The 10449-nt window shown below is 40.0% G+C and overlaps 1 protein-coding gene across 2 annotated transcripts in view; it reads left to right on the forward strand.

Annotated features, from left to right (window-relative positions):
* Positions 1–10166, forward strand: part of cd276 (CD276 molecule) — a 234835-nt gene extending 224669 nt beyond the window's left edge. For both annotated transcript variants that reach the window (XM_062024208.1, XM_062024215.1), the window contains one exon: positions 5908–10166. The gene's annotated coding sequence lies outside the window, so the exon portion shown is untranslated. The remainder of the gene's footprint in view (positions 1–5907) is intronic.
* The last annotated feature ends 283 nt before the right edge of the window (positions 10167–10449 follow it).

The raw sequence follows: 10449 nt of genomic DNA on the forward strand, positions 1-10449 counted from the left end.
TTCAAAGCAAAAAAATATATAACAAGAACACCATTGGCTAGCTTAGGTTACCATTTGTGGTGTAACGGCACACATTTGTTTTTACAATTGTCTATATTTTTCCCCAATTACTGAGTGTATGTAATAAAAGAAATTACCGGCCCAGGTAAAATAAATGCTGTTTAGGCAGTCACTCACCCGGTCTTGTCAACACGTATGCGCAGGGAGTGTGTGCACACATACAAAAGCAGTCCAAAAGAAGCAACAAACAATTTGCAGTCATGTTGTTGTTATGATAGAATATACCGTATTTTCCGGACTATAGAGCGCATTGGTAAATTAATATATTTTTCAATGTATTAGCCGCACCGGACTATAAACCGCAGATGTACATGTTGCGAAATGAGTTACGCTAATTTGAAAACATCACTGCACATCATAATGGCAGCGATAGTTTTCGATCTTAAAGATCTAAAATAATTAAAGCTGCAAGCAGCGATGGACGGGACCGACTTTGAGGGCTCATAAAATCTAAACCGGAGCAGTAATTAAAACGCTTTCATCAATTTTTAATCAGAAGGGTTCAATCTCTCTCCTGTGCTAATTTGAAGCCGACGCGACAAAAGCGCTAAGAGGAGATAATGTTTGAAAAAAGGTGACTGTTTTTACACAACTTTTGTTTTGAAGGGGGAATTGCAAAACTTCCTGTTGATTTTTGCTGGGGGTTGTCATTTTATGAAATATAGGTCTAAGTGAGACCTACATAGAGGTTTTTGTTTCATGTCTCTACGACATTCCTACTGGGAGTTACAGGCAGTTTTGTCTGTGTTTTCGTCCTAAGGGGCGCTAAACCGCAATTTTGAGTTTTGGGGACTGGTTTTTTGATTATATCATATGGACAGCAAGTAGTGGACATAGAAGAGAGAGAGAGAGAGAGAGAGAGATCAGAAGACATAAGAAAACGTATCTGCATTTGATTGTTTACATTTGATTATTAGCAATCCGGGGAGGGTGTTAGTTTAGGGTTGTAGCTGCCTGGAGGTGAACTTTTATTGCGGTTTTGAAGGAGGATAGAGATGCCCTTTCTTTTATACCTGTTGGGAGCGCATTCCACATTGATGTGGCATAGAAAGAGAATGAGTTAAGACCTTTGTTAGTTCGGAATCTGGGTTTAACGTGGTTAGTGGAGCTCCCCCTGGTGTTGTGGTTATGGCGGTCATTTACGTTAAGGAAGTAATTTGACATGTACTTCGGTATCAGGGAGGTGTAGCGGATGTTATTGACTAGGCTCAGTGCAAGTTGTTTTACTCTGTCCTCCACCTTGAGCCAGCCCACTTTGGAGAAGTGGGTAAGAGTGAGGTGGGATCTGGGGTGGAGGTCTAGAAGTAACCTGACTAGCTTGTTCTGGGATGTTTGGAGTTTAGATTTGAGGGTTTTGGAGGTGCTAGGGTACCAGGAGGTGCATATGTGGGGCCAATGTGTGTATATATATATATATATATATACACATTTAGCTGTAAGAATTTGCTGTACAGTATGTGTGTTTGGGCCCCTTTTTTTCAGGAACACTAATACCAAAAGTCACAATGGCCGATAGAATTAAAAGAAAATGATGATAGACCACCTTAAAAAAAACTGACAGGAATTGTACAGTTTTTTACTGAATGGGACACCCAAAATGTACATTAAAGTAAAGAAAGTGAGATTTACAATATTAACTATGAACAATAAAACACTGAATATTAACAACATATGAACATCGCTCCTCTTTTACTTCTCAGACCAGCTCCTCCACAGACATATTTTACGATCAAGAAAAACACAACAAAAATGTAACAAACAGCAAAATATGAATGCAAAGGGTACAATATGCTATATTATCACTTTTATGCAGAAAATTTGCTTCCGGGAACTGATGCGTTTGGGGCTGGCTGCTCTGAAAACAAACCCCGCCCACTCTGGTTTGTTCCTGCTCTGAGCTGCTGTGACGTAGATTACCGTAATAACTCGTATAACACTCCAAAGCGCAGGTTTCAACCATTGAAATACTTTCTATAGTTCAAGACTTTTGGACATTTAAAAACAGCACTGCACAACATAATGGCAGCTACAGTTTTGATATTAAAGGTTTAAAAAAATTATGATTGAAAATCTTATTGGGCCGCATGGGGCCGTATTTTGCCCAGGTCTGTGCTAAGGGAACCTCATCAAAATGCACACCAATGTTTTTTTTTCTGTGCATCCACTGCGACCAAGGATCCACTAAGAAAAAATTAAAGTTAATCCTAGCTCACTATACAATACAATACAATACAGTTGTCACCCGCATTTTTGTTATGTTTAAGCCAATTTCTCCTGTGGGACGGCCTGAACACACCAATGGACTGAAGACAGAAGCTTTGTTTGAAGCCAGTCCTTGAAATCTATCCAACCATTTTCTACCGCTTGTCCCTTTTGGTGTCGCGGGGGGTGCTGGCGCCTATCTCAGATGCATTCGGGCGGAAGGCGGGGTACACCCTGGACAAGTCGCCACCTCATCACACAGACAACATTCACACTCACATTGAATGTCACCTCCATAATTATACTGTGACTGTCAATCAGAATGTGCAATAATGTTATGTTACTCACTGCGCCTTGTATATAACATTTTTATTATTTGTTTTAGCTAAGTAGCGTGTGACTTGTTGAAGGGTGGACTAGCAAAGTAAGATTTTCATTGTACGGCAAACTGTTTAACTGTGCCTATGACAATAAACAATCTTGAATCCTGAAAATACATTTTCTGAAAGGTTGATTGGAGGACCACCACATAACATGCGTGTCAATACAGTGTTGTATTTTCCTTTGGTGGATGACAAGTTCATTTACATTCCCCTTCTGACAAGAAGCAAAAGGCTGCAAAAAGATACGATTAGAGTGAGATAAAGTGAATGCTAAGTTTTTGATCATTCAGAGTCGAATATCTGTATCTATTTTGATTTGACATTTTGCATCTCTTCGCAATGCCCTCGGGGTTTTTCCACTCAGAAGGCATCTTCTTTAGCCTGTTAAAATCGCACACAGTCATCTCAATTAGAATGTGCGGATAAAGCCGGCAAAATGAAGTATTTCTGTAAATTGTCAAACGCTTCAAAATGCACCAAGACGTCCTAAGCCGTTCAAGTTCCAGAATCAAAAGAGATCCGTGACATGCTTCGACACGCACAACAAAAGGTCTTCATGTGGCACGGAGTACCAGTAGGATCTTCTTATTAGCCTTCATGGCTGTCCTCAGGTCCGATACGCCAACCGTGAACCAGAATGAAATGATACTCTTCTCATCTTTTTTCATCAAGGAAGTCATGCATGCAAATCCTACTGACTGACTTCAATAATACATCTGCAAGAAGAGACGCTCTAGCTAGACAGAGGAAATAGTGGCAAACGGCGGAAAACAGGAAAAGGAAACAAGACAAGACAGGAAGTAATACAGGAAACAAATATTATGCGAGTTCACACCATACCAACATGACAAGAGGGACTTTTTTTTAAATAATTTTGGGAATATATTTGCTCCTTTTTAGACATATTTTATATTTTTTATGTATTATTTCTGAACAGGTTTTTTTTTTTTTATGTTCAATTTTAAAATTCTAATAAAAATGTCGGTCAATCAAATGCTGGGAATTATTTCTTCAAGTAAGGACAAAATGTCCCCACTAAGCTCCATTATATTCATTATTTTTAACTGTGCATTTTCTAATTCCAAGGTTTAATTTTGGAGCGTGTGTGTGGCAGTGCAGTAAGTCAACTTGACACTGCGGAAAAACATAACAGTGCATCGAAATTCATTTTATTATGGGCCTGCTGCAATGCAAGCGCCCATTAACATGCTGCTAAGCAATGCAAGCAGCCCATATTATTATTGCTCATACTTCAACTTTTATTATTATATTTGTTCTATCTTATTCTGCCGCGAATAATACGAGGCGAACCGGCCAACGAACCCCCACTTATGTTATACCGTCGGAAAAGTCTCGTTTGCGCCGACGGGGGTACTCTAAGTTGGGAACATTTCATGTTACCATGGCGACGCTATTCACGAACGAAAAAAAAAACTAGTTTTGCAACCGTTTACCCCAGAGTCATATAACTTGTTACGTGACACTTGTTAACTGTTAGCATGCAAACTTTTTCATGAAATTTGACAATGTTTTCTCTATTTCCGCAGCCATACACCTTAGTCATATTACTTGTTACTGTTAGCATGCTAACATTAGCACACATGCTACATTTTCATGCATTGTCATGTAAGCATGCTAACGTTTTAGGCTAGCTCTGTAGCTCATTTTGTACACTTACACCTAAAACTCACGTATTCGGACACTAGGCACCATCTTCAGAGGTCCAGGGCACAGATAGCAGGCCCGTCAAAATTTATGCAGGAATTTTCTAGTTGCTAATACGATGCATATTTTTATGACATATATTTATTTATACCCAGCTTACTAACATGTATTGTACGGAAAATATGTAATTCCATGTGATTCTTTTGATTAAATGGGCATCTAAATGGCCAAAATAAACATAAATAAAGTGTTTTGTTTGTTTGTTTTTTGACTCAAGTTGATGTGGGATTTGAGCGAAGTAAAAAAAAAAAAAAAAAAAGTTAATTCTATTCAATCTTTTTTGTCCTTGCTGTTGCAAGAGTTGACTTAAGTGTAATAACTAAACATGAAAGCACACATTTAACATATTGTTACATATTGTTTTTGCCCAGGATGGTTGGTTTTTGTGGTTTTTTTTAGCAGATTTACACAAAAAACACACAACTGCAAACTTTGTGGGCAGGTGGCACTTTTTATAAACAACAATTTCACAGGGGGACACAAATGAGCAGACTTCTGCTGTAATACCGCATGGACCCAAGTATAAGACCACCCTAAATATACTGTAGGACAATACCTCTTTTTCAAGACCGTTGTATGGAAATAATGATAATTAATAACAGATACAATGCAATAAAACAATATATTATATTTCTTCGCTGCTGGACTGTTGGCTCCGTTTTATTTATCGCCATCCATCCATCAATTTTCTACCGCTTGTCCCGTTCGGGGTCGCGGAGGTTGCTGGAGCCTATCTCAGCTGCATTCGGGCGGAAGGCGGGGTACACCCTGGACAAGTTACCACCTCATCACAGGGCCAACACAGATAGACAGACAACATTCACACTCACATTCACACACTATTCATTTATCGCCAATATCTTAAAACCCTGAATATAAAACAGACTTTATTAACAATTTTAATATTGTTGGGCAGCCTGCAAATACAGTAGCAATAGTGATTATTTAAATGTATTTATTAAATGTACAGTCGGAAGGGGTTTCCAATTACCCCATTCGTCTCGGTTTACCCGACACAGGAAACGTGACGAATGGTGGGGGTGGCTAGTGCGCGATCCACTTTAGCCGCCAGATGGCAGTAGAGTGTTGAATATCTTAAAAACGTGTTTTCTGGCAATTTTAACTTTGACCACAGCGTCAGTTGCTATGTCGAGTGGCACTTTCCATTATTTTCAGCAGACTGCATTGCAAAATGATGAACTTCCACCCAGGTATGGGGGCCATATGAATCTGAATCCCTTCCCTACTGTATGTGCATGTGTTGACACTGTCTTAAAGACTAAGACTACACTAAATTAAACCAAAAAAATCTGAATAACCATTTAGGTTTGATGTTTTTGGAATCCTCCACTGTGCTTTCATTTCTTGTTTTTAATTGCCAAATGTTTCCCACCATCGCCTCAAATAATCTAGCGTTTCCGTAAAAAGGACTTCCCGTTCGGCTGCTCCCTTTTAATATCCTGTTCTCTTGCCTATTTGTAAGGATTTCTCAAAGCTAATAACCCCCTTCACTATCACCCACCCCCCTATCTTCCAGGAGTCGCAGCTGGACGGCCAAGGTTGGAGATGAGTCTGGCGGCTAAATCCCACACCTCCGCCTACGGAATCCATCAACCTGGCTGACTATTTCCGGCGTCCTCGGCGGACTGTCAAGGCGGTCGCCTGAGCCAGAGATGAGTCCATCATCGTCTTTCCGAGGCGCTCCCTCGAGTGTCCGTCAAAACACATCATGCGCCATTATGTACTCTATTGCCCTTCCGTCCTTTTTTTGTCCGTCTCTACGGAAGACACGGAGTGGGAATGTGTTCCAGTAGGTCCTATTCAACGTGCAATGCAAATGAGGAGACAACTCCTTTTTGATATGCCAGAGATTTTTTGAAGAGAAACCCTTTGCTCATTTCACCGTCATCATTGCCGCGAGACACGAGCCGCTGTTCGCCATTAGTCCCGCACTTGCTAATTAGCTTCTGTCGCCCGGGTAACTGGTATCTGTCAGTGTCTGCTCCCCTGCTATCTTGTGGAAACCGGAGGCGATTGTAATTGAATGCCAGCTTAGCGCCGGCAAACGGTGCACGGGACACACCACCCGACTGCCTTATACGCGTTGTTTTTGATGGCGGCTTGTTCACAAGCGCTTGGTCTCCTCAGCATTAACCAGCACAGAGGAGGTTTTATTATTGCTTTACAGGTACCGAAAGGTCCACGTACGAACGCCAAAGACGGTGCAGACTTTGCATTAAAGGGACAAAATTAAGCCACTTTGTCATTTGTTTCTGTGTACTCTAATCCCTACTAATGCACCAATACTATGGTTAGTGTCACACTGTTTTGGTGACGAACCCCAAGATGCGGAGAAGGCAGGCTTGGTACAGGAAAACATGATTTAATGTCCATAAAAATGAGGCAAAACACAAACCAGGAAACAGGCACAGGCAAACTGGAGACAGGGAACAGGAACGAGTAAACAGGAACTAGGAATAACTAACAGCTAACTGGATATAGTAGTGATGGGTCCAGCAACACCGATGCATCGGCGCATGCATCGAGCTCATAGAGCAGGGGTGTCCAAACTTTTTCCACTGAGGGCCGCACACTGAAAAATCAAAGCAAGCGGGGGCCATTTGGATATTTTTTTATTTTAAAAAACAATCTAATATATGTATAAAAAATATACATTTAGGCCTCCACTCAGGCTTGATCCCAGGGACCCCAAAGGGTTTTGGTAAAAAAAATATTAAAATTGTGTCATTATTCAGTATTATTATTTTTATTATTCAAGTTTTAAATCCCTAGATCAACATTAGGTCTATCTGTCAATATAACGTTTTTAAAGATATAAGTCGTATGCTCTTTTTGTCAAAGAAAACCCAGTTTTTTTATGAAAAAAACACAAAATATGCAATATTTTCACCCAATAAAATTTTTAAGTGGAATATTTCAGATTATATAATAATTGGAGCCTTAAAAAGGTCAATAACTCATAACACCATTGATTTTAATTCATTATTATTTTTTGAGCGATGACACTTAAAAACAAATCACATAAAAATTATTGGGGAACCAAAAGGGTCCTACTCATTAAAGTGTTAAAAAATTAATTATACATTTTTTTTACTGTTTACTTTTAACACAATAATCTCGAGATCAACTTCAGATCTATCCGTAAATTATACGTTGTATTGTTGTTTATGTTTTTTGTTTGTTCGTTTTAGGCCCTTCTTTAAAAAAAAAAACAGCTAAATTCTTTATATGGCAAACAAAATATGCAACATTTTCCCAAAAAAATATCTCAAAGTGCAATTTTTAATGTGACGTAATTGGAGCCTCGGATAGGTCAATAATTCATAATAACATTGATTTTGATTCATTATTATTTTTTAAGGAAAGAAACAGCCTGCATGGCAGCTTTGTGTTATTAGAGTAAACATTGCAACATGTTGTTACATTTCACCTGTTTGGTCTTTCATACCACTTTTTATGTTTTTAATTTTTTTAATATTATTTTAAAATGGGTCGTTAAAAAATGACCTGCCCGCAAATGGCCCCCGGGCCGCACTTTGGACATCCCTGTCATAGAGCAAAACCCTGTATCGGTGCGCGTACTGCTTTTAGAAAGTCACGTGACCGATCATGAGCTGTTTCGGTCACGTGACCGATACGCGAACTGTGTCACACTGACCCCTCCTCTGTGCCCTGTGAGTGGGTCTTTTCTACAGCCGGAGAAATAATAACTAAGAAGTGAAATCGTCTAAAATTTAATACGTTGGAAAAACTTTTTTTTTTAAATAAAAATGTGTAAAAAATTTAAAAAAAAATACAAACATTCCCAGTCCACAAGCATCCTCATTCACAACACGTTCTCTTAGATTTCCATGTTATGACACATGTTTACATTATTTATTGGCTATATCTAAAAAAGATTAAAATATATTTTCATTTAAATGAAGATATGAAATAATCCTAAATGAAATACAATGACTTGGTTTATATTATTGTATATACTAGGTCATAAAATCAGTGTCAGTTGAGGTGATCCATAGGTTGCCTGTAGGGATTTTTAATGTCCAGCAGAATCGACACAGTATCAATACAGTTTTGCAATGTGTCGAAACGCTTTATGACGCCTCATCAACCCGTCACTAGGATATAGCTAACAGAAAAACAAGAAGTTAGGAGCCAGCAAACTAAATAGCTATAGGAACTATTAAACAGGAACAGCTTACCGCAATCAAAGACATCGACAAGTATCAGCTCGGACGACAATACTCCAGCCCTGACTGGAGTGCAAAGCAGGTTCAAATAGCAGCTGGCTGATTGACACCAGGTTTGGCCAGGTGCCAATCAGCCACAGCTGAGTGGACACAGCACTCAGAGAGACAAACAGGAAACTGAACCAAAATAAGAGTGCTGACAGGAAATAAAACAAACACAGAGGAAAAACTAAAACTTAACCAAACTGTCAGGGACAAGCCTGACAGTTAGCAACTTGGGTACTTCAATGGACTAGAAATAGGAATAGGCTTTTATCGCCATTGCACATTAGCAACAACAACCTTGTGGGTGATCCGCTAGCAGCAAAGCGCATGTAAACGACAATCCGTGTGAATGCCGTTCGTGCAAGCCACGGAAACGCACGACTCAAAATGAAATGTCAACATTTGTTATGCGACAAGTACCAGGTGATATGACTGTGAGGCCTACGCATACAAAATTAGCTGGAAAATGTAGCATGCTAATGTTAACATGCTAACAGTTAGCATGTGTCACGTACCAGGTGCGATGACTGTAAGCTGTACGCCTGCAAAAATGGCTAAAAAAAAAAGTTAGCATCCCAATGTTAGCATTTGGCAAGTATCAGGTTGTATGACTATGGAGTAAACGGTATCAGAATTGGCTAAAAAATTCAGAATGCTAATTTAACAATTTAGTTTAATGGTAGTTTAATAACAGTTAGCAATTGTCATGTACCAAATAATATGACTCTAAGGCAGAGGTCCCCAAACTTTTTGACTCGGGGTACGCATTGGGTTAAAACAATTTGGCCGGGGGCCGGTGTATGTATATATATATACACATATATGTGTGTATATATGTATATATATATATATATATATATATATATATATATACACACTACCGTTCAAAAGTTTGGGGTCACCCAAACAATTTTGTGGAATAGCCTTCATTTCTAAGAACAAGAATAGACTGTCAAGTTACGTGCGCGTAGCATCGAATGGGCAATTGAGAGGTCTCTTTGCAACTTGGACTGGAACAAAGAACTTTGCCCAAAACTCTCCAAGAAGGACCCGATTCGACGAAGCGAGAGACCTCGCTCCATTCCGATCTCCCCCTGTGACCAAACGAGAGGACCCGGACCTCCTGTCCTACCAGAGGAACCAGGGTGTTGGCCCCGCGGGCCCCCAAGGCTCGCACAGGACCGACTCCACTGCTCCTGCTGGCCTCCCTCTCCGGCCGGCACAGCAGAAGCCCGACGACGGATCACTCGGCCGGGTGACACGTCAGGGTTTGCCCAAATTCAAGAGACTCTTTTCGGCCACTTTCGACCTAACCCCGGCCCCCCTCCAGGGGACCCACCACAAAGGACCTCTCAAAGTAAGACCCAATTCGAACTTTCATTTGAACTGAATTAGACACCCTTTGATGATTTATTTGTTACTTTTTATATCTTGTTATATTTCAACTTCTCATGATTTTTGTGAAATGATTCATTAACGCTGTGCAACGCTTGTGCCATTGAACCCGCATTAAGGGGCATTATATCAAGATTCATGAAGAACCTGCATTAAAAAGCATTATACCAAGATGCCAAATTTGCATCCTTTCAACCTTTCACCTACCGACACGTCCTCGACGATAAACCATAGGATCACAGTGTGTACGACACCTAGCTCTCAAGGGTCACTCTAATGGAGTCCACTAACAATTATGTCCTGTAGGGCTGTTCATTTCCAACGCCCTCAAATCCAAACCTAGTCAGTAACAAAAGCCAAGATTCATAGAGGCAAGCTACCATTAAAACAGCGGGAATTGTGTGTATTAAACTCGACCTTGGAAAGAG

The sequence above is a fragment of the Entelurus aequoreus genome, linkage group LG02, assembly GCF_033978785.1.
Source record: "Entelurus aequoreus isolate RoL-2023_Sb linkage group LG02, RoL_Eaeq_v1.1, whole genome shotgun sequence".
Lineage (NCBI taxonomy): Eukaryota > Metazoa > Chordata > Actinopteri > Syngnathiformes > Syngnathidae > Entelurus > Entelurus aequoreus.